The sequence below is a fragment of the Streptopelia decaocto genome (genome assembly GCF_964273445.1).
Source record: "Streptopelia decaocto genome assembly, chromosome: 1".
NCBI lineage: Eukaryota > Metazoa > Chordata > Aves > Columbiformes > Columbidae > Streptopelia > Streptopelia decaocto.
Window position 1 is genome coordinate 49,029,788 of NC_138663.1, and position 25,908 is coordinate 49,055,695.

Consider the following 25,908-nt stretch of genomic DNA (forward strand, 5'->3'; position numbering starts at 1 on the left):
GAGTAGAACAAGCTGGGGAAGGAATTGATGTGGAAAATTCTTTTAAAGCATTGCATAAACATCATATAGACAGCTAGAATTAAGTCAGTCTTTACTGGTAGATCTTCACTTATCACCTCACCCCCACTGAAACCTTTCAAATTCAAACCCTTTTGAAAAACATCACGAGATTTCTGTGCTATGACTAGAGTGAGCTTCATCTGGTAATTATGAGGTTCCTACTAATAGAAAAAATAATGACTGGGATTAGTTTAATCAGCCCATGATTCATATACATTCAAAACTTGAAATGCATAGTCAGGCTTTGGCATTAGGTGCAAAGTTGGTACTCTTGAAAATAAACCCTAACCTGTGGCAACTATAAGATCATCTGTGGTTGCAGTCAAGTAACAGTGAAATTTTGGTTCTTATTTAGTATAACATTTTGTAATGCTCAAGGAATACTGAAAGTTAAGAAGACATTTGGGCCAGGATAATTAGCCTGTCATGCATTCTTATTTTGGCATTCAGCCTTACCTAATACGCCAGCGTAACAGGGCATGATGTGCTGTCAAGATGATTTGACAAGGCTGGGAAATTTCAAAGACAGTATCTTATTGCATAAGATTTTTTTATTTATTAACACACTTCCAAGAAATTGTTTAAATATGCTCACTACCATGTTTGCGTACTTCATTGAAGTTTGTGAGCACAGCAGCATCAAAATGTTTGTTTCCAGCAGCTCTGAGCTGGCAGCGTACAGGGAACTACTGGGAGCAAAGAGCACAGGATCTGTGACTGATTTCCCTTTACTTCCTTGACTCTGTATTTTTAGTTTGCATAATAATGGCACATGGCCTGGGTCTTGATTAGATCATCTGACTGTTACAAAAATATGAATACTAATTGTGGAAAACTTTTTTTTAATTTAAAACTTGTGGGTTTTTTTCAATCTTTGGCAAACAACTGGGAGACAGCTTCTATGTTTTCCTCAAGATAAATTGCTGAATACTTAAGTAAGGCCAAATACCTTTATACCTTTCTTTGCTGCTGAATGCTTTCCTTGCAAGATTAAATGACAGAGGGAAATACAAGTAAACCTATTCCTTGACAGACAAAATACTAAAAAAATCCCACCAATCTTGTTTAATTATATATAATTATAGATCATGAGGGAATGGTAGTGCAATTTCCCATATTATTAAACAAATTCAAATGTATTATACACTTCCCACAATTTGTATGTTATGATTGAACAAGGAATTATCATGAATAGAGAATTACAGGAATATAGCTATATCTATTTTCAAGCCTTCGCAATCTATTGATGCATGAATAGGGTTGCCATACATTGATTGAGGCTCTCCTAAATGACCATAATGTGCTGTTTATCATGTGTGAAGAAGTCTGGTCCTTTCCTGAAGCATCAGACCAACTCCATTGTCGCATTGACTGTATACCACAGATTATGGACATTATATCAAACATTTTTCAGAAAATGTAATATCTTTGATGCCCTACAACTATGGTTTGTGTTCATCAGTTGTTTCTGGATGCATGGCAGACACTAGTGAAAAGTTTGATGCTATTAGCCATATAATAAGTAGCATATGGGTAACTTGCACGTCTGGAAATACGAGGTAAAATTACCAGGCCCTGAAAAAACAAGTACAAGTGAGGTAGAGCAATGCTATGCAATTGAAGAGAAAGCTAGTCAGATTGTGTGTGACAAGTAGGAACAGCTTCACTTTCTTCACCAGGAGAGCCAAACTGTTAACAGCTAAGGACATTCCAGTAATTAAGGTGTTTGTTTGTTTGTTTGTTTTCTCCTAAGTATGAAGTCATAAGAAGTAAATGATAGTTGTTTGTATGGAGAATAGTACTTTATTTGAATGGAAAGCCAAGCCCTCCATCCCCTTTTATTATGCCTTTTACTCCTAAAAATAAACGATCAATGTAAATAATGATCAATAAGCTATCTTTGGGAAGCTAGAAAGAACATTTTACTTGCTGAATAGATGTCACATTTGGTTGGCAATAGTAAATTGCATTTGCCTGTGAATGGGAATACAGAGTAAATTTGCTCTTTTTTACAAATGTCTTGTAAATAGTGAGTAAAATTCAGATAAAAATGGAGAAAATGGCTGTAGTGATTTCTCTGTAATAGTTCTGTGGATGCATGGCAGGAACAGAACTTTTTTGGGGATGTTATTCTGTTATATCTCACTAACACTGGAGTTGTTCTCACCAGAAGTTAGATGGAGCTGCAATAGCTTGAATGCCACCTACAACAAATCCACCATGACCCTGTGTCTGGTTATAGATGTATACCACATTTTAAAAACTTGTCTCTTACCTAACTGAAGAGTTACAATGCTTGAGTTCTATCAAATGAAAAAATGAAGATACTTAGGTAACTTCTTGTCAAATTAAGCTTGCCAGCTGAGGGATATAATTTCATGCATGAGAAGAAGGCTTTAAATCACATGGCCGTTATGGGTTGAGTTTTTAGTATTGCATGAATGCATTGCATACTCATGACCCTACCTTACAATTCAAGACAAAATTTCCTTCTCTAAACATAATAGAGCGTCTACTGTATTCATAATCTGTTGCTCCTGATTCCATTAGAGTCTAAAGTAAGAGAGGTACCTGTTAATACAAATATATATGTATATATATTTGTAATAAAAAAAATACAAAGATACTTAAAAATTCAGAAAATGAATCATTATTCTGGTGGCTTTGTTCCTCATTTGGCAAAGCACTGAAACATCCTGAACATTTTGTTTTTCTGTTTGTTTCAGTAGAGTTTGGGTTTGAGCCTAATGATCTGAATGGCTTAGGTCATTTCAATTGTATTGCAGGGAGTGTAAAAAATTATAATCCTTATTCCGAATTTTAATTCTTTTTCAGATTTTTTTTTTAAATCAGTTTTGTTTTTTTTTTTTTCTAAAACTTTGTATCCACCATGACTGAAAATTGGCAAGGATAACACAAGTTTCTGATTACTTAATTTTAGTTGCCAAAGATAAACCAAAACCCACAGAATCCTGCTGTGCTAATATATGTCTTTGATGTTATTAGTAGCTTAAACTAACTAGGAAATTGTTTCCAGAAAAATCAGTTTCATTTTTTCCATTGGATTAGTCTGGTTGTAGTCTGGTAAAAGCATTACGCTATGACATTTTGAACTTGATCCCTTTGCTCTAGCTGAAACGGTATCTATCACTTCATTACTTTTATTGTAAATTTCATTAATGACATCAGGGAAGAGTCTTATGTTATTGTTTGAGTGTCTTTTTTATGAATTAATTTTGGTAGGAATCAATTCAAATCATTTTTGCTATTGCTTGTGCGAATATTTTGCAGGCTGCATTAATTAAGAAAATTGGCCTATAATTACTGCAGTTACCCATATCCTACCAGGTTTCAAAATTGCAGAAATAATTATGATCCTAAGAGAGTCAGGCAACTTTTCAAATGCTGCATTATACATGCTACACTAAATGCCATGAAAGACTTGACTAAAATATTAATGCAGCTGGAAAATCTAGTGCATCTATCTGCAAAACACTTTGCTTATAGACAGAATTATTTTGATTGAATTTTCAGAAATGTCTTCTGTTTTGAAGGTCGGTGGATTTTGTTTTTCAGGTTCTAAATTGAACTAGTTGATACCCACAGAACACCATTTTTCATAGTAAACACTTAATATCAACTTCATTTGTGTTTGCTTCTGCATAAAATTCAAATGTTGAATGGAAACATCTATGGAGACACAAAAGTCAGGGAGAAAAGGAGAGAAAGAACCTCTTCTTAGAAAATCTCATTTCTCAGAATCTTCAACAATGGTGAAATACCTGGGTGATTTTAACAGCCTGTATTTTACTACATGTACTATTTTAATATTTCTCTCTCTCATTTATTTATTTATTTTTTTTTAATTTCGGTGTAATGTCTATATATGAAAAAACAAATAACATATGACAAAATTATGTAAAGACTCCTGAATGATCTATGTATTTGTTATTACTGTGCTTGAGACTTTGGATGCTAGTGGTGACTCCTATGTGGTGCAGTCAACTTGTACCACATTGTTGTTACAGTCTCAGGTCCTGCAGAACCAGGTTGCTAAGGGAAGGGGACCGGTGGAGCAGAGCAGATCTGTCAGACTGGTTTCTCTCCTGTTTCTGGAGGAAGTAAAGAGCTAAGGGAAAGAAAGCAGCTACAGAAAATGAATATTCAGCCCCAGGGCAGTATGATGATCCAGGGTGTTAGACTTCGGCTTTTTGTGTAGTTGCCAAAGTTGGACATTATATAGAGCCTATAAGTTTCTCTGCTGCAATGATTTTTGACTGTAAAATGCAAAGGTGAACCTGGCATTTGATCCCTAATTAAGTCTTCTCACCTGAGTTGTTGAAACAGCAGGGAGCAGGGCCATGATGTCTGTGCTCTCTCTGTGTATCTCTTACATCTTATCAGAATTCTACTAGTGTCAGTTTTCTCTTCATGTATTCCATTGCCAGTTGAACTTTATGCATTTTCAAAAAGATCCATTTATCCCTGGATCTATTATTTCAGGGCTAGCAAAACCCCTCTATTCTTATCTAATATTAATCCCTGCCTTACTATACTAAGGAACATTTTTTTTTCAATTATTTTATTTTATTTTTTGCTATGACTTTATTATTTTTGTGTTCATATGCTATTTTGTAATTGTGATTCAGCTGTACCTGTTCCATTTTCTGAGACTTTGTAATAGACTCTGTTTGCCACCTGGCTCCTGACCAGGGTGGTCACCATAGCCTGGTGTCTCAATGCATTTCAAGGGAAAAAAAATAGGCTGAAAATTATTATCTATTATGTTGTGACAAATTTTACGTCAATGGTTCAGAAAGGAGGTGGTGGAGTATTCAGTGCTAGTTGCAGGACAACAAGCGTCAAACTCTGCTCTCCTAAAGGAAACTGAACCTTCCTTGTGTCTGTCTGTGACACAGTCCTACCTCATGAATTACTGGGGTTACTGCTGAGTGTGACTACATATAGCAAGTGCTCAGAATTTCCTTGTCCCCTGTGAACACTTATTTTTTGGAATCTCCAGAGGTGAGGATGAAGTATCATTCCAGACAATAGATGCAAACGAAAAAAAAAAGAAACATGAAACGGCTGACTAGAAGTATAATCTTAGCAAGGGATGGGTTATATCATGATCCATATTGAAATATTGAAGAATATGTGAAATTTAGATTCAACCTCTGTATTGCTGAAAACACAGGACTCCTAATTTCAGATATTTAAAAACTTTGAGAATACTAGAAAAAAATGCCAGTAACACAACACTTTTGTTTTAATAGAGTGGCTGCATTTGTTTAATTTCAGGAACCCAGTCCTATGGCTTGGTGTTAGGAATACTTGCAGAGCATCTACTGTATTCATTTCCTCAAATTCTTTTAAGCATTTTTTCACCTAGTTTTGGGTCCCATTTAGGTTTAGACCTGAAGATCCTCTGTTCTAGGCAATTCTAAATTAAAAAAAAAAAAAAATCTAGTTCTTACAATATTCTAAGGTTAGATAAGAAAGAATACTTATCTTCTTTGTCCTTTTCTGATGCTTTTGCTGGATGGCTTAATAACAAGACTTACTTTAGTTTTACAATAATATTACTTACAGGTTTTATGGAGAATCACTTTACAGAAACTTCATAGTCAGAGAGAATGCACTAAAATTGCTACATAGCTACGTAGCACTTTCTTTAGAAAACTGACCCATTTTGAAGTTGTTTATATATTGTCATCCACTTTTTTATTTCTTAGCTTTTCACATTTCTACTGGTTTTGTGGTTTATGACTGCTTGTTTATTTCTTCATCAATGTTCATTAAGAAGTGATGGTTCTTCCCCCCCTCCTACCCCTCCTTTTCTTTTTTAAGCATTTCAAAACTTTTAAGTGCCCCACAATGTATTTGTGAGTGGGAGTTCAACTACTCACACTGAACAGTTGCAGCATACTCACAGATTTACTTTCCTGTCAGGAACTGCTGATGTAAGAGAGCTCTAAGGTCTTAATGACAGAGTTTGCATTACAAAAAGGGAGTTACAATGCATAAGCAATTGAGTGCATCATATTGCATGAAATATGACAAATTTAAACTATGGAAATGTTAAATGAAGTATTTTTAATCACTGAAAAGGAAAACAAGTAGGTTCTCTTAAACCTCAGAGATTAAGTACTAAGAAAATTAATCAGGGTGGAAAAACGCCCCACATGTTTTCAGTTCCTGTTTTGTGTAGCTAATGACTTGAATAACCTAAATAACGCTGGCATTATCAAGCTGGATTAGCAAATGTATATGCTAGCCTGACTGTTCAGCATGTCTGCACTGATGAATATAAATATCTTTTGGGAAAAGGCTGTATTTGCAAAGGCTTCAACCTGCATTGTATAACAGGACATAACTTTTTAATATTTCTGATCGCCTAAGATGAATTCAAATGAACAAATTTTTATAATCTAGATCATTAGATGGACCTAAAATATTCCTCTGGTAAGTGTTTGTGGAAAGAATTCTTAATAAACAAGTCACTAAACCTTTGAGAGCTTCTCCACGCATTCATTTACATGCATTTTCAATAAAGCAAGCACGGTTTACTGGAATATAAACATGAAACCTAGAAAACAAACAAATAAAGAAATATTTTCTGCCTTTAGTTATTATTTGAGTAAAGCAGCATTTGGATCACTTTCTTTAAGGCACAGGCAGGCTGTTTCTAGAACTGACTGGAGAAGAAAATGAGGAAGAATTTGTCTGCTTCCTACAGAAATGTCACTAAGGTGATATTTCTGGACACAGATGAGAATAAACTATAGCCTGTTGGATGAAACACCCCCTAAGAACTGGAAAGCTATACGATCCTTGTTCACTCGATTCAAAGCAGGAGTAGGAACAAAGTTCTTTACCATTTGAAGCAAATGACCTACATAACAGGGTATGGAATTGATATCTGTTGACCCAGAGGAGAATACATGATTTATATCGAGTAGCACGACTGCAAAAAGGCATTACTGTGAAATATATTCATTAGGGCACTCTTTGAATGAACAGACTTGAATCCTCCCATGACATCTGAAAATGAATATCTCTCATAGTGCTTGAATGTCATGGATCTGAGGTTACTGAGAGAGTGGAGGTTTGTATCCCCAAAACAGAAAACAACTGAAACTAACTGATAAAACGTTGACTAGATTTGAAATTTACAAGAAACACTTTTCAGAAAAAAAATGTTAAACTCTCTTGCCAACTCACTTCTTTGGGGATGAAGAAAGAGGTTGCAAAAAAGTATACAGTTGTCACTTTTTTATAAGTTAACTGTTAGGTGATTGAGGAATAACAAATTTCTTTTGAACTGCAGCTTTATACTAAACTTATATTCTACAATATGAAAAAATATACGTAGGTCATGATGAATTTTTTATTATTACCTGGGAAAATCGTTATATGAATGCATAATATTGACAATACAGAAAAAAAAAATAAGGGCAGCTGAATGGCTTAATGGTACAGAAAATAACTTGGATCAAACTCGACCTTGGTGAGTTCTCTCAGATTTTCTCTGTGTTCTCTCAGCATGGTTTTTAGGCAGCATCACACTTCTGTACTAAATATATTTTCAATATTTCAGATTAATCAAATTATTTGTTTATATGTGTTTTTTTTTTTTTCCTGAGTCATGTATTGAACTACATTTGTTGTCTGTCAGAATTTCTCTGACCATTTAATTAAGAAGCACAAAACCATTTAGACATTCCTCTAAACTGTTTATCAAGAGTGAAAACTAATGGAGTTTCTATTGAGAAACTCAAAATCAAACCTTGAAACTGTAATATTTTTTATGTACTATCTTGCAATCTAAAACCAATTCACATTCAGTGACACACAGGACCTGTGTTTTCTCCCTAAACCATGACATGTACAATGTAGAGAGATAGTGTTTTGCATGTATATTCACAATGCATTGTAAATTTATGAAACCATCAATGGTTCAGTAGGGTGGTCCTTCCACAATACAGCACACTAGGACTCTAAGTGCTCCTCTTGGTGTACCTCTGCAGAATCTCTACAAAATAATACATTGAAAAACTTTTTATTCCCTATTTCCATCTGTGTTTTCATAATAAACAAAGATCATTATTGTTATATGCTTTGCATTACACTTTCTAATTTCTTAGCTGCTTTGGACTCCAGTGTGTTTGTGGAATTTCTGGTATAACAAACCTATCAAGTGAAAAAAATCCACAATAAACTGATATAAGTTTTGTGTTGTCTCATGTGCTGGAATAAACATATAGAAGGATTTATACCAGACAGGTGAGACAAGGACCAAGAACTTGGGCTGGCTGATAACCGAAAGCATATCCTGCTTGAGGCAAGGCAGATCAAAACTGGGAAAGAGAGAAGATACCAATCTGAAGTTCTCAAAAAGAATTGTGATAAAATGCTGAGCCAAATGATTAGGTTGAGAGCCTGGCCAAAATCGAGGCTAAAGATCAACATCTCTATTTCAAGGCAGAGAAAGAGGAGCAGAGTGGAAGGATAAGCGAGAGTAATTTAGGATTAGAAGGATTAGAGAGAGTAACAAACAGGTAGGAGGCTGGAGTAAGGTAAATTTAGGCCAGTGAGACCAGGAAAAAAAAAAATTACAGAGCAAGTTCCTGGAGTCCCTCTGCAGCTCAATGACAAGTTTCAGCTGCTTGGACTATGTCATGTATCTGATGGGGAGAAAGTTTGAGTGTGGCTAAAAGATCAATCTGTAACACTCAAACAGATCCAGTAGGTAAAATCTCTCTGATCTTGAAGATATGCAAGTGAACTCTGCAATACAGACAGATACACAGATCTGTCCAGCACAGATCAGTGCATGTCCTAGAAGGATGGCTACTGAACATTGCATTTTTCTTTCCATCATTTTCATCACTAGAATGCTGTCCTCACTAACTTCACTATGTTTGAAATTAATGTGATATTTGCACTTCTTTCTTTTTTATTTTTAATTTAAAATCCATCCCAAATCTTATCTTTGTAGTGATCAAATTTTGGTTGTACTGTGCCTCAAATTTCTTTCCAAGATGCACTGAAATCTGGATAAATTCAAAATACTTCAACTGAAACCAGAGGCGTTAAGCTGGTGGGTTTTTTCTGATTGTTGGCTTGTTTGTTTTAAGTGACTACTCTAATGTGAATCAAATACTTTTACTTGTGTTGGATCAGAGGTGAGTGCTTGTATTTTTATTTTTTCCATAGAAAATAAATTACCCTACTGTGGCTGTTTGTGAAAAAGTTCACATTCTGAGCATCAGGAAGCCTTGTGTTGTATCAACATTGATTTTTGTAGCCTAGAGGAAAGTTATTTGTTTGCTCTTAAAAATAAGCATGACAAGATATAAAAATTGACCTGCAAAAGTAAGTTAAGGGTTCTTTTGCAGCTGCCCTTTTCTCTGTTTCCAAAGTGGTGTGTTTCTTTGGCCTGCTGAGTACTGAAGACTTCCAGTAAAATAGAGGACTCCAACAAAATCAAATCCCATGTCAGCCTTGTGAGAAGAGGCTGGATAGTTCTATTTGCTTTGTTGTTTTATGCAGAATGTTGTGTTGGATACTTGTTATTCTGCTGTCAATAGTTCAAGTGCTACATCTCTGTTTCTCTATTCTCTATTGGTCAACAGTCAATAAAATAGTGAGGTCTATCTGTCTTCATCAGCCTGTCAGGCTCACACAGCACTGCCGCTGCTGCACTCGTCCAGCCACCCTCTGTCTCCAACATGACTGCTGCCTTGTGATGCTCCACGTTTCTTAATGTACACTGAATTCCCTAAGAAACCTACTCAGAGAACTTTTCTGATACTCACCATTACAAATCCTGTTTTCGTTATGGCAGACAAACATGTTATTGAGGTCTCTTGATTAAATTAGTAGCTTGCTTGTTTGTGTTTTCTTTTTTTTTTTTCTTCTTTTCATTCCTACTCTTTGTACTAGTCTAAATAGTATTTTGATAGTGTGATAGTGTCTTGGCAATATCTACATTAGGCCACACACTGAGTTCAGGAATGATACAGTTCTACTTTATAGTTTCACATGTATAAGAGTAGAACTGAGAACTAAATATGCTTTAGAATATTATTTTTTGTGAATGTTAATAAAATCAATTTAAACTAAGATAATTCCCTTAGTAAACTCCCATTTGCATATATTTCTGTGATTTTTGTGTTTTTCTAATGACCAATGATGTATTGAAACGTATACTTATTCTTAAATAAGCTTGTTAATCTTCATTGATATTGAATGATTCTAAAATGCTTCTCAGTTCAAAAAACCTGATGCTAAAAATAATTTTAAATAACACATAGATGCTATCTTAAAATATTTTTACTGACATTAACCACAGTTGTTTTTTTACAGCAAGACATATTTTTTCATTCTGAACTTTTGAAAAGTATCAAAATTTTACCACTTCCCTCAACTTCAACATGATAACATCTTGAACAGGCATTCCTTTTTGTTATAAGTCTAATTTATTGAAAACCCCCCAGCTTTTATCTATGACATGAACTTGAAATGTATGAACAGTACAGAATGATTCTATATTTCTTTTCAAAACTCTACTGAAATATTGATTTTTTTTTTTTTTTTTTTTTTTTGGGAGAGGTGGGGAGAGGAACCAAGGAGAGGGATGGCTGGTAGAAGGAGAGGATATAAATTAGGAATTACTTTTCACTTGTAGACACCTAAAGAAACCATGAACTAAGAAAAATCTATTATAATGCCAACTGTAGGAACAGCAGGTGATGACAGCATGAGTCCATTTTTCCCATTTAATGAGTAAGATCCTTAGCAAAATTTTGCTTGAAGATATGAATAAATCTATTATACGAAAAATCTGTCATGATACAATAACTTACCTTACCAAGAAGTTTTTTATTTTTTCCTTCCCTCATTCATTACTTATCTAAGCTTTAACCTTTCCAAGATCCCCTGAGTTAACTTGCAGGCTTTTCTACAATGATTTATGTATCACATTATGAAATATTCATAATAAAGTACACTTTTACTCAAATAATCACCTAAGTCATTTTGATTTGCCCTTTTGCATAGTGTCTTTTTTTTTTTTTAAGTAGCTGATGCGATTTTATTCACTGATGAAACAAACCACTTCTAAAGTGCATAGTTTTATTAATGTTGAACTTGGCTAACAAATATGCATAAGTAAAAAGTTGGTAAGCTTAGAAACAAAGTGATACACTATTTTCTCATCACCGCTTGATTTGATATTATTGGTGCCAAGAAATAATAACATCTTTTCAGCCATCACACACCAGCTTTCTGAATTGAGACACATGGCCAAGATGGTTGTAGCTTGTACCTGGAGGCTGGAGGACATTGGCTGTGCTGGGGCGTGGGAGATCCTGGTCTCATTTTTGCTAGCCAATGTATAATTTCATCTCTGCTTCTGCCTCTTTTCACACTGTGACTGGATTTTCTTTATTTTTCCAGAAAGCCTTGTACCCAAATTGAAGTGAAAGAGGAAAACAATAGTTTTAAATACACACTATCTGTCTAGTCCATGCCAGTTTACTTTCAGGGACCCACTGTTACTGCATTAGAGCTAATCAGAAAAGTTCTGTTGAAATGTTTTGCCACACTCAGATTCTTAGTCAGAAATTAATTTGATTTTGGTGAGGTCACTGATAAAAATGAAATAAAATTTTTGAATTAAGAAAGTTTACAAAATATTTCGTTTACTTCTACACTATCTTATTTTGCCAATAACAATGTAAAATATGACACATTAATTGTAATTTCCATTGGAAATTATATTTGCTTTAATGTCATCCAATGCTTTTCTTGTATGTATTCCACAGTAGATACTGAAATCTTTGAAATGTTGAAATTTTCCATAGAATTGATATTTTCCTTTTTTTTTTTTTTTTTTTTGGCACGATCAATAATAAAGAGACCACCCAAGTTCAGGACAAAGATATGATACTAAAAGGTAAAATCTGTTGCATGGTTTCTGATGATGTCTAAACGAACCAACAAAGGGAAGAAATTACTGGAATGGAAATTAGATGAATTATTTCCAAATTGTAAATTTCCACACATAACCGAATAAAACCAGAACTAAAGTCTAATAAAGCAATTATTAATAAAATTAATATTTATCTGTAATAAAATATTACTTCTAATATCTCAAGGGTTTTAATTTTTAAATCAATATTCTATCCATTGAAGATATTACATAATAAGAGGTGTAGTTTCTTTTCTTAAGTCACCAGAAGAAAATGTTGTAACTAAAATGGGAGAGGAGTTTATTTGGAGAGAAAATTCACTAGAAAAATGTGAAAAAAAATTGATAGAACTGCAGCTTTTCTAAATTGTAATTTGCGCTGTACATTGCTGTAAATCTGGAGCAAAACATTTTGAATACAGAGAAATAATTAATTGGAAACACATGTAAATGATATAAGTAGATATATCCAAATGATATTTTATCTCCAATATTTTTTTAATGCAAGGGCGTCAACAATGTCTTGATTACAGGGGAACATCGATGTTTAGATATAGCAAACAATCTTGGAGGCAGAAAATCCAGGTGATTTTTTTTTTTTTTTTTTTTTTTTGTCTTCAGACTACTGGAAATAATTAGAAGTGTGACAATCAGCTAAAGATACTTTAGCAGTCATATTTTATCTCACTGTTAGAGGTCTATTATCCTTGCAGCTAACATAATATGGCTGTTCTAGTCTGAAGTCTTATGATTTTGGAAAGAGAATAGGCCTTTCTTGTTTGTTTATCTTTTAATTAGTGAAGAAACTATACGTGGTATCAATACTTAGAATGTTATAGTAGCTTAGAATATAATAGTAGCTTCCATTAGAAAATAGAATGTTAAGGAATTAGGTGTAACTCTTCAGTGATGTAAAGCATATTAATTATAACTTAATTAATATTATAACCATAGGACAGCTATGCTGGCTTATTGTAGTTAGGGGTTTGACAGTGGTTAGAAATAAGTTGTGGATTTCTAGGCATTTAATCCAACAGTATTGTTGTCTAGTGTTCTATTTGCCAGAATGAAGAATGGCAGGATTGTCATCAATTTGTGTTTTATTTTCTGTTTTTTGTTTGTTTGTTTGTTTCCCCCCTTAATTGTTTTGACTGATGAATGGGAGAAATTTGATGCTGCTGTATGGCTTAATTATTTCTACCATGTAGAATCCTACTCTGAGACCTTTTAAAATACTCTGTTTTTATCATTTACACCAGTGACACAGGAAAAGGAAAATTTGACCAGAGTTAATTTTTAAAAATTTCATCACAGAGTAAGACAACTGAAGTAAATACACACCTCCTAATAATGTAATATTTCTGGAAAAAGTGCAGTTAAAGCACTTCACCATTTGTAACTTATTGAATGATATGATGCTATTGCTGTCACTGCTATGCTCTTACTAAGATGCATCCAAACAAGTGATGGCAAAAGTATCTGACTGTGTCTTTATGTCTGTGGATGATTTGATGACATATAATGTAAAACAATATTATTATATGATCTGGCATGGTGTGTTTTTCTTCAGTAGAATTATTATTTTTTTTAAATATTATTTTTTTGAATTGCCCATGTTGCTTTCCTGGAAGGCATAAAAGTAGATTTTATGGAGAGCATATTTCTGGGTAATTTTGGTTATGGCAGTGTAGTGAGCTTTAAGATGAGATCCATATTTACTTTGTTTTGAGGCCTAGTGTAATTATATAGCTTCTTCCCATGTGGAGTCAAGAGATGTCCTCTAGAGAGAAAGAACGAGTTACTATTTGGAAGGCAAGAGGGAGGCATCCAAGGTCCAGTTTCTATTCAGTAATCACCACTGAAAAGGATACTACCCCCTTCTTAAGCTTTTCCTTTGGGAGGGTAATGGAACAAGTGCATGTGCTTACTCCATCCAGCCCATGGATGCAAATCTGTGTTAGACACTGATGTTCTTCCTCTTTATATCAAATTTATTTTCTGTGATACTTTTGCAAACATATCCAACATAAATACAGCTCTTTAAAATGTGTTGAAAACTTTCATCTTTCATATATGCATATAAAGCAAAATCCTAAGAAAACAGCATGCCAGATACTTGGAGCTCTCCAGGCGAGTCTTTCATCAACAGTCAGTGCCTCTGCAGTTAAGAACCACACCATAAACAAAAATTCAGAACATTTTATTGTGTATTATCACAAATAAAAGAAAAACAACAAAAAAATGTGATTCTGCAGCACACTAAGATGCAGAGTCAGATGGGGGTATAACCTTCATATTCTGGTTACATGTTTTGCTTGAAGCATGCTGTTGTCTGTTTCTCCTTTTTGATGTATTCAATATAATCTGTTCTTTTTGTGTGTGTGTGTTGTTTTGTTTTCTAACTTGAATTATCTCCCAGAAACTCCTTCAGAGCGTAAGATAAATCTGACACCTTTTTTTTTGTTGTTTTTTTTTTGTTTAAAGTCTCCTGGGAGAAGGAATATTTCAAAATACATCTCTGGTAATGTACTAATTTCTGTAGTACCAGCAAAAGCATCACAATTATATTTATTATACCCCCTAATCTGAGTTCTAAAATATTGCGATTCCTGTAGAAAGCCCTATTAAGCTTTTATAGCTAAATAAGTAGATGGATAAATGCATCACTGCACAGGGCAAATTAATCATTGAGTCCCTCACTACTAGAACAGTTCTGATCCTTCTTCTGTTTGAGCTAGGAAAATGCTGCTTCAGGATGAAAACACTGGTGATCATAAAACATATTTTACATAGTTTAAACTGTGCTGAACTGACTGTAGAGGCTTTAAAAGACATGAAAATATATTCCAAAATGTGCTTACACTTTCAATATAATTATTACTCATCCTTAGCCTGATAGCGCAGTTTTTTCTCCAGTGGATGATTTTATAGTCAGGATTTGTTCAGTAGAGATTTTCATACAGAAGGTTGTTTTAATCCAATAAATGTCTCTTTCTTTGGAGTTTGTTTTGCAGATTTATTTTAATGTTTCAGTTGGAAATATTTTTGGTTTCGTTGTTTGGACTCTGGCTTCAGCCCCTGTGCCAGGCTGCTTAAAATGTAGCCTGTAAAAATGCATTTGAAAATGAAGCCATTTCAGTAAGGTTCTTCCTCACATACACTTTCATGTTTCTTCACACGTAGAGATGTCAATCATTTTAATATAAAGTACTATCTGCTACGTAATAGCATAGTTTTGGGTAGGAATGAGCAGAGAAATTAATGAAGCTACAAATAATAGAAGTTGCAGCTTAGATAAAATATCAAAAGCTTATTTGAAGCAAATCTTCTTTTCATTAATGAAATTATATTCAAGACTAAGATACCTAGATTTAGATGTCCAAATATGAGCAGTAGGTGCAAGAGAGCTGTTCAGCTCACACTCCAGGGCACTCAGGACAAGATTCAGTTGCTTTAACGTCAGTGTCAAATGCTGTTTTAAATTTCCTTGAGTGATGCCTCCCATTTCCAGAGGTGTTTACTGTTAAATCAGGCAGTTCAAGAAAGTGGAGACAAAACAAACCTGTCAAACATCAGTCCTGAGGCCTTGTACATTGTATGAAGCTTGCAATCTTTCTATTAACAGTGTCAATACTGTATTGTGGAACTGTAGGATTATAGAATCATAGAATCATTTAGGTTGGAAGAAACCCTCAAGATCAGAGTACCCAGAAGCCCATGTCTTCCAGAGAAAATTGTGTATAATTTATACTGATGAAAGACGACTTCTTACAAACCTTGCCCTCTTAGGTATTCTGCAGGCAAGTGTAATAGAGGTAGCATCCAGGATGACTCATCACGAGTCATGCTGGTTCATACAATGTTTACTAACGAAGGATGAGGTATTTGTGCTAGGAAAAAAACACTCTGTGCTGCAAAACTGTTAAAAACAATTCTGACCAATATTTCATGCTCTGAAAGTGTACAGATGAATAGGAGAAAGGTTTCACTGCATCTGTGATTAGCAAAGGAAATATTTCTTACAGTAGTACTTCAACTTCTATTCAGTGGTCTGTATTTCTCCTCTCCGAGCAGCCAGAATTAACTGCTTTTTGGGAATAATTCAGCAGTTGCTTATATATATATATATATATATTTTTTTTTTTTTCTTTTTTAGGACACAGCTATAATCTTCATTGTTCAACTGCAAAGCTGTCGAAGAGTGTTTTAAAGTGCTACAAAAGGTTGCCCTTATTCTTACTAATTAGCAGAATCTAGGTCTTTTCTCAAGCAGGTGAAACATCTTTTGTAGAAGATACCACGTTGGAAGATAATTCTGTGTCCATTAACTCCTCTTTAGAACTCAGAAAGGAATATGACCAAGAAGGCTTTTCAGGAAAAAAAAAAAAAAATCATAAATGTTTTATCCTCTAAGCTACTTCTTGCTGGCCTTTTATTATCCCCTAGACTGTTATCTAACTCCAATACTTTCACAGCAAGATATTCCTAGATGTGGGAGTCTTCTTTATTTACCCAAATTTTTATGCTTCTGTTTGTCTTGTTCCATTATAGTTGAACTCAATGATCTTGAAGGTCTTTTCCAACCAAAATGATTCTGTGATTACTTTGGTGTCTTCAGGAAGGATTCCGGGCAAGTACGATGTTATGTTCTATGAATGAGCATAATCACCTCTTAATACAATCGTCATTACAGTTTCTTTCCTACCTCAAGCAGGCTTTATTTTTTAATCTTTACTTTGTGTGGACTATAAATACTCAGACTTAGTAATTATTGTGGTTTTTGTTTTGCTTTGTTTTGTTTTTTACCAATGAGATGTGCCTCTATTTTTGGATCTCCTGCTCCCTACTCCCACTATACCCTGGCACATCCACACACACATTTCCAAACCTGTCTTCCATGATTTGGGTGCAAAACAACTAAGAGGGGTCTGAATGAACCCTCATCTGTAGTTACTGGAATGAAGTGCTCATGCTGCTGAACTGTTTCAAGTCTGAACACTCCACATACACATAACAAACACTGAAGTACACATGTAGATATCTACACTGACATAAATAAAAGAAAACATGTTTTCTACAAGGAAATAATTCCTAGGAAATTAATTGGACAGCATGCTGAAACCAGATCTTACTGAATCCTTCCCAGATACAGGATTATCTCCAGTAGAGTGAAGTTTTCAGGAAGGTCAGCCAAGGCTGAAAGAAAAAAGTTCTCCAAGAGAATTAATTGTAAAAAGTTATTAACCTTTCCATAGGTTTTTCTTTCACTAGAATATCATTCAGAAACCTAGACTAAAATGCTACTGAAGCTTTTAGATACAAGTAAAATAAATAACATAGGAATCTGAACAGTGATTTTTGATACCTTTCCCATTGCCATGTTTAAAGCATAAGTCTCTATCAGTTTTTTAAAACCTTGCGAACAAAATACTATGCTGATGATATTAAGAAGCACTTGATGCATCTGTGAAGCCATATACTTCACATACATAAACATGATGGACATCTTGTGACTATTATTACCAGGCAGTTTTAGTGTTGTCATTTTAAATGAGTGCAGCTTTGTTGAGATGCCATTACTTTTTATTTAATTAATACCTTGGTTTTAAAGATTAGGATCATTCTGAAACCACATTATTATTCTATGCAGCAGCTTACTTGAGGCTCATTTATTTTCATGTCTACATTCTTGGGGAATGTCAGATTTGTTTATTCAGAGCAGATAAATCTGCCATGTGGTAAATGATAAAAGGGAGATGGTCAAGTATGTTATGTTTCTAACCCTCTGAGTCCTGTCAAAATTATTGTAAAAATGTGTGATATATTTTGTAAGAAAAAGAATAATGTGTTGTTTTATTCTGTGGAACACTTATGAATTTCATATAGCATACTATTAGTCTAGAAATTGGATATGTCAGTGTACTATAGAGAAATGAGGTTTTGAATATAATGTTCTGTATAATATGAAGAATGCTATTTATCATAATATTTGGCATTTAAATAGAACTTTTTTGAGTCTCTAAGCATTTTATTAATATTTATTAAGCAAGGCACATGACAGATCCTTTGAGGTAAGCAATCCTACTTCCATTAAATTAAGAAAAAAAGATAACACCATAAGGATTTCATGGTTAGTCAGAACCATCGTCATCTGCCTTTTTTGTGTTTCCTGCTTTGATTTGGAGACCACATTCCTTCATTTCTTGAAAATGAATAGTGAGTGGTAACAAGCCAATTGGTGAAGTCAAGATTAAGTTTATATTGGGTCACTTCAATAAGTAAAACATTAGAAGATGCTTAGTTTCTTAGTTTAAGTTCTTTTTTTTTGTTCTATAATATGAAATAAAATGCTCTATTAACTCTTGACAGCCTGGTGGGCGATGACCTTTTAAACTTGTGCTAATAATAAGAAACCATTCAAAGAGTAGTCTTCCTTTAGCTGAGGACATTTCTTAACATAAGAAGTATGGTGCCCCATCATATTTACATAAACTTTCATTTAGAATAGTACATATTTAGTTAAACATATTCTCATACTGAACAGCTCTAATGACCCTTAGATATTCTAGATACAGATTTTCAGACACTACTGACAATTATCCCACTTTTTTATTTTTTTTATATAAAGTATTTGTAATGACAAAAATTTAAAAATAGTAAGGAATCTGTTTTTTGTGATATACTTGTTTCTTGAGACTGAATTTATCTTTGACCTCTTAAATACTTCTGATTGGCCGGGCACCAGCCCATGGTATTTAAAAAACTGAGACTTTACTAACAGCACTGTTAATTAATTTGCTGCTGAGGTAAAGTATGTCATATCCCAGAGAGTTTCTGAATTACATCATGTTTGTAAGACCAGTAAGTAGCTGCATCTCCATAGTTTGCTCTGAAGATCTAATTGGTAATGTGGGTTTAAAAGCCTTTGGCTCCCTCAAGGAGAGAAGATGAAACCATCGCTTTTTATATTGGGGTGAGGAATAAATCCAGATGGATTACTACAAGTGTCTCATAAAACTGGTGCTTGCCCAGAAAACATTTTTTTGAACTGACTGACTAAAAGAGGGGGAAAAAAGAAAAAAAAGTTTTATCTAGTATTCAAAATGTTTGAGAACAATGAGCAGCTAAAGATTTCCTATGCTAATAAAACTACTAGTTACTACTAAGTCTTATACTTAGATGCAGAAGATTATAGTCTAGAGCTTCAGAAATAAATAGAACCATGTGCTTCCATTTTCAAACACTATTACAGAACCCTAGAAATTATGGCATTTTTCTGCATAGAGATGTTATATAAATATGAACTGAAAGATAGATGGTGTCTTTCTATGAGAACACCTGTGAGAATGATTTTGAATATGAACAATTTAATTATTTGCCTTGCTTCTTTTCATTCATGTAAGGCAGAATACTCTGTCCATTGAATTTTGCCTTGTGAGTACTGAGATTTGACAGTCTGTGGAGAAAGAATAGATTGCATCAGAATAGGATCCCTCTGCCTCCTCATTGTGGAAACATACTTCAGGTTATCCTTGTCAAAGTACACATGAATAGTTTAGGCTATCTTATAAAACTTGTAATGAGGTGAGGAGAAAATCTAAAATCTTATTCTTTGCTGATTCTTTTCTGTTTTACCTACCTCTTCCCCCTCCCTTTCCGGTTGGAGCCTTGAAAGACATTTCTGCAACACTTGACTCACAGAGAGCAGCTTAAAAAAACCCACCAAAACCTAAAAGCGTGATGCACAGTCACTGAGAATAGACAGGGTGACACACTATTTGTTAAAGAAAAAAAAGTGGAATGTAATCCACAAAAAATGTAGCTTGATCGTTGCTTATTATATCTTTTTCCACTCTTATATAACATTTTTATGCTAAAAAAAACCAAAATCATGTGAAAATAGCAATTCATTTCTATTCAGAATCACATCTATTTTTATATGTTAACTAAGTATTCATTGTGTTACACTTTTGTCACTTCTGTTTCTCCATAATCTTATTAATTACTTAGTTATTCTTTAACTAAGAATAGTTTGACCACTGTATTTCACACTTTTCATCATCTGGTTATAGTTTCATTATGCATACGTAGCCTTTCCAAAGATGATGTCATTGTACACAAGTTTTACTGAGATTGTACTTGATGATTTCTGTTGTGATTTTCCATGAGATGGAAGTCTAGTGGGACTCCTGCAACACATTCGTAGTCTTGGTCAGAAAAGATATGTGAAAAAAATTTTTAAACTCAAATGATCACACTTTTAAATACATTATTTTAACCAAAATGCATGCAACCTCACAATAGGCATTTTACAAAGTTTTTAAAGAGTAGAATTTTTTTTCAGGTGTTTTGCCATTTTAAATAACAAAAAAGAAAATTCTCCTACTATGTGATTTATCTTTCCCCCAGTTTTCTTTAAATGAAGAGTGATGAATGTGCTTAGCATAATATATGAGAAGTCTTGCAGCACATGTTGGGCCACAAAGGACTAGGATGACTTTATCTGGAATTTCCAGTGTAATAGTATTAACTAGTGCATACCTGAAAATGGCAATAACACACCCTATCCACTTCAAAAAGAGTATTTTCCTTTCTTTTGCATTACTTTTATAAAGGTGATGAACAAAATTTATTAAAAAAAATCAATATGTGATTTTTTGTTTTTTTTTTTTTTCAAGTTCTCTAAAACTACTCTGACAAAAGAGTGCACTGGGGTTTTCATCCAGGTGCAGGACTTCACACTTCTCCTCGTTGAACTTCATGATGTTCTTGTCAGGCATTTTTCCATCCTATCCTCCAGGTCTCTCTGGATGGCAGCACAACCCTCTGATGTGTCAGCCACTCCTCCTAGTTTGGTGTCATCCACCCGCTCCAGCACAATCCCCTCCATGGATTGCAGGGGAATCTCAGTCCCTGCACCTGAAGAACCTCCTCATGCTCCTACTTCTCTACCTTGGTGTTTGCACTTTTCTCACTCCTCTCTGACAGCTGCCATGCTGTACAGATACACCAAATAAAAAGTTTGCCTCAAGTGTGTTTTTAAAATTGCAATTGGATCTTCAGAAAGATTTTTTACTGTTATCTTTTTACTGATATCTACAGCAGTCAGGAAATTAAAAAGGAATAGATACACATTTCCATTCTATCTCCTAGAATTGTTGCCTCTGTTAGAATTAAAATACACACGTAAGTGGTTGGACTTATTTAATAAACTGTGGATTTATATTTTTAACATTGTCTACTATTGAAAGGGATTAGCAATTCTCTAAGGCTAAATTAAAATTTGTGGTAATTCTATAGAAGTTAGACAGTTGGACTGCTTCTGCTTTTTTTTTTTTTTTTTAATTTTTATTGTTCTGAGTAGTACATTCAATATGTTTAGTTTTCCCAACTACAAAAGAAAATATAATGTCTTTTTGAGAGAATAGGAAGGATTAACTTGTCCACTGGAGATTTTTCAAGTGTTTATTTTCATAAAGGCAATTCTTTTTATCTTTGCCCTGTTGGAAAAATCTCATCTAGAATCTCTAATCTCAGTACTGCAGGTTTGCTTGGCCTCTCTGTTGCTGAAATATAGTGCTGATCATGGTTAAGGTTTTACTTTAGTAAAGACAGTTTTTGTCTATGTTGGAAAGTAATATCCATGATAAAGGTCACGACTTGCAAAGATACATGAAGTGAAGTGAGTGGCATGAAACAGTAGGTAGCAAAGCATTGTACAATTCAGTGAACAACAAGGTCAATTACTTCATATCTACTTGTAGTTCAGCACAGCTGGACTGAAAATAATCGTAATGCCTGACTGGCATTCTGCAGAAGTTTAATGCAGAATAATAATGGAGTTTAAATCACCAGATTATCAAAAAGTGTCATTCTGAGTGGGCAAGAATAGAAATGAGAAGCAAGCTGTCGGAAAAGTATTACAAAAAGGACTGAAAAGTATTAGCAGAACGGAAAAAAAAAAAAAAAAGAAAATAGCAGACAGCACATTGCTTGTTAAACTATGAGTATTTTTTAATACTTTTTTGTCTTAAAACTAACTGGTCAAACTATTACAGGAGTTCATTATTCAAAAACTGCTGGTAGCTTTTTATAAAGCCAAATTATATCAGTAAAGGATTTCCAAATAATCAACATCTGAGTTCAAAAGTTCAGTTGCACTGGTAAAATCCTTTAAAAAAAGTTATGATTATGTACATTACTTCAAGTACTGTACTTCACTAGAAAATTGAAACAGTAAAGATTAAGTCCCTAAATGCAGAAGAAAAATGAGGCACTACTTTAATAAGCGGAAAGATAGCTAGCAAGAAATAGAGGAAAGTTGAAGAAAAATTTGGCATATATTGATAACTATGCAGCAAGCAGCTCATAATATGTCTTTAAGATCATCATAAGATGAACCTATCAGGTAAAGCCATGTATATCCTTTCACAAATTTTGTAATTTTAAAAAGTTGACAGGAACTGTTATAGATGTACAATGCATTTGAGATGTTCTTCACAGATTTTACATCAAGTCCACTGCCACGTGTATTTTAATGCTTGTATGCAAATTACCAAATAAGGTGATTTTAGAACTTGGACAATAGTTTTATAAGAATATTTTTGACATTACATGAAATAGATTAGCTAAGATAGGATATCCTCATTAGTATAAAGAAAGCTCCTGTAATTTAATTTGTTTTGGGTATTCACACACAGTTTAGGACACCTTCTGAGATTTGTTTTACCAGAAAATAGCTGATAAAATTACTAAAGATTTTCAGGAGATAATTTTTATTGTGTAGGTTGAAAATTATTTCAGTGGTGACTCAGGAACTTTAATGCATTGATAGGATTTGGAAAACAATTCTTCCTTTCAGTATCATTTATTTACCTAACCAGCTCGTATAGGGCTGCAAAATTGTAAGAACAAGCTTGATTGTGAAAGTTATACTTTCTCTGTAGATTTTCTAATTTTCTCCAGCTAAGACATCCCTTACAACATCCTGCCTGGATTGATTTTGCATTGGAGTTTCCAACCGTCCCATATAAAATAGAATTTCTGTGTTGTAAGTTCAAATCCTGGGTTCCTTATTAAAAGCCACGCAGCATTGTACTTTTTCAGTTTTCCTGAACCCACTGGCTTCTGGCTCTTTTGATGTTGCAGGTGAAATAACTATGTGGAAAAGGGTCTTGTCACCCATGTTTCTGCCTTACTCTTTACATCATTGTCCAGCTGTTTCACTATGTCAGATGGAAATCAGGAACGGTAATACCAGAAGCAGGTGATGGGAAGGATAAAGATGGAAATTAAAAGGGCATCTGAGGGCAGAAGGCTTTTGTCTCAAACTACTTATCTTCAATTAGAGTGGCAGCAGTGACTACACAGATCAAAGGCTAACATTCTGGCTATTTTTAATAAGAAATCTGACAAATACATTTCTATTTTATGCCATTTTAGAAGAACATGTTTGCTCTCAAACAAGTAAAAGATAAAGTTTCTTTCTCAGTGGAATAAATTCTATGCATCATAGGGAATTCTTTCTCACAAACCTTTTCAAAGCAAACTGGTATAATTTCATGTTTGCTTTTTCTGAGTATGGTAAATGCCAGTTCATCCACCTCAGAAACTAGTTTAGTAACTAAGGATATTTCTGTTACTAACACAATTTTTACCTTCATACTTTCAAATCATTAAATTTGTCTTGGCTGGTTGCTAGGTCAAATACTAATTATAAGTTAGTTTTCCTTGATGGAGAACCACAGGGTTTATGCCAAAGATATTAAAATCTCATTCTTTTAGACAGAGGGTGGTCATTGTAATGTTAATGAAAGTATTGCTTCTCAGGCGAATCTAGTAATTCAAACTTGGCTGTTTGCAGCATGAAAACATTCTTTTACAACAGATATAACCCATTGCTAGAAGTGTGCTGTCAGATTAAATGGATAAATGGTCTAATCTAGTGTGGCAGCATTCCTAAATTGACTAAAACAAAATTAACTTTACTACTGTGTACAGTGTACTTGGCTGTTGTGTATAGGGCAATGCCCTGGGAAAATGATGATTGACTGCTCTCAAGACAGCAGTTCCCATACAAAGTGTAATGGCCACAGGAAAATAAGACAAAGGTAAACAATATTGTGTGTTCTTCTGGTTAGTGAGATGGCAATTTCAGCAAGTTCTGATCCTCTGATTCAGTCTTGCAATATACATAAGATTTTTGACAAGCTGCCAAACTGTTTGACTGACTTTAGCTAAACAGTCTTTCTCAGGGAATATATATATATATATATATATATATATATTTAAATAACCTAGGTAATACAGTTTTTTTCACTAGTGTGTAGAGTCATCTCAGAAGTTTCTCACTGCAATTGCAACTCTGAAGTGGTTCAATTATTTACAGCATTTTGAAGATGATACACAAAAATATTCTTTTTTTTTTTTTTTCCTCTAGGCATGTATTTTTCTGAAACCAAGATCAGTCATTTGCTTTAAAACTTGTTTATTAAATTAGTTGATGTAAGTTTTTGGATATTGCTTTATATAATTTTCATTAAATCTATTTTGAGAGATTACAAATGAGAAGAATAACCAACAACGTTCTCAGATATAAGCTGAGAGAAATATGTATTGCAGATTATCTTTGATAGACAACAACAGACATCACACACAATAGTCTGCATCCATTAAATAACCCACTAGAGACAAGATACTACATAATGACAGCTTAATGACATGTGATGTAGAAACTTTTAAACACACTGGACCTACATCTGCTGCCAATAGTACATCATTCCACATGTAGTCCCACTGAAACCAATTGTGAACAGAATTATTTTATTAAATTTGGAAGACATACATTTCAACCACTTATGTTTGGACGTATGTATTTATCTTGTATTACATTTCAGTATGGGACTGTTAAATGACCATGTCAAAATATGAGTTTTAACTGAGCAAAGACTAGAGGATCTAATCACTTTAACATAAATTTTCTGTGACTATCTCAGAGAAATCAACTGAAATAAATAGAGCGTGATGAGGAGGAAAAAGTGACAATTAACTGTCTGTCCTTCTGCAAGTGAACAAATAGCTCCAGCAACCTGCTGTTAAATTATTACACAAACCCTCAGGTTATAAAATGAAGGTAGAGCCATTCCACATTACTTTTTCATGTCCTTTTGCGAGGTCAGAATGCCATTAAGTTAGAGTGATGGATCTGCTGGGAATCTTCCCAAAGTATATTGCCCTCTTGCATCTATACTGCTGGCGTTTCCGCAGATGTGTGGGAAATTATAGCACAGCAGCAGTAGCAAGTTTATAGGAGAGATCAAGGGACTCTGGAAGTCCTAGAACAGAGAGAACACCTGGGTTTTGTGGGAAACTAGCAGTTGGTACTTGAATTTGTTAGCTGTAACGTCTGCACAAAAGGATGGTCTACTTAAGACTGTTAGTATAGTAACTTATGTAACTACTCTTTGCATTTTTAGATGAGAAAGATTTTCAGCATTTTGAAAGAATTTGAGAACTTGATATGTACTTTTGCTTTAATTTTTGCTTTGTAAAACATAATAAAACTGGAGAGAGATGACAACAGGAAGACCAGAAGAATTAGCAAAAAACCTAAATGAATCTTCTTGGTTTTAGTTGCATGTAATGACCTCCAATATGCTAACATCATTTTGTGAAAAACACTGTCCTCTGGGGCCCTGCAGATCCTTACAGATTTGGTGCCACAGTCTGTGGCTTAATTGCTGACCTGAATGGAGGGCAGAACAATGCTGCATTGTTTGGAAGAGCAAGGGGAAGACTGTGGTAAAGGCACCTTCCCTATCAAGAATGCAGGGAAAGTGGTTTTAGCTCCATTACTCTTTCTAATGACCACC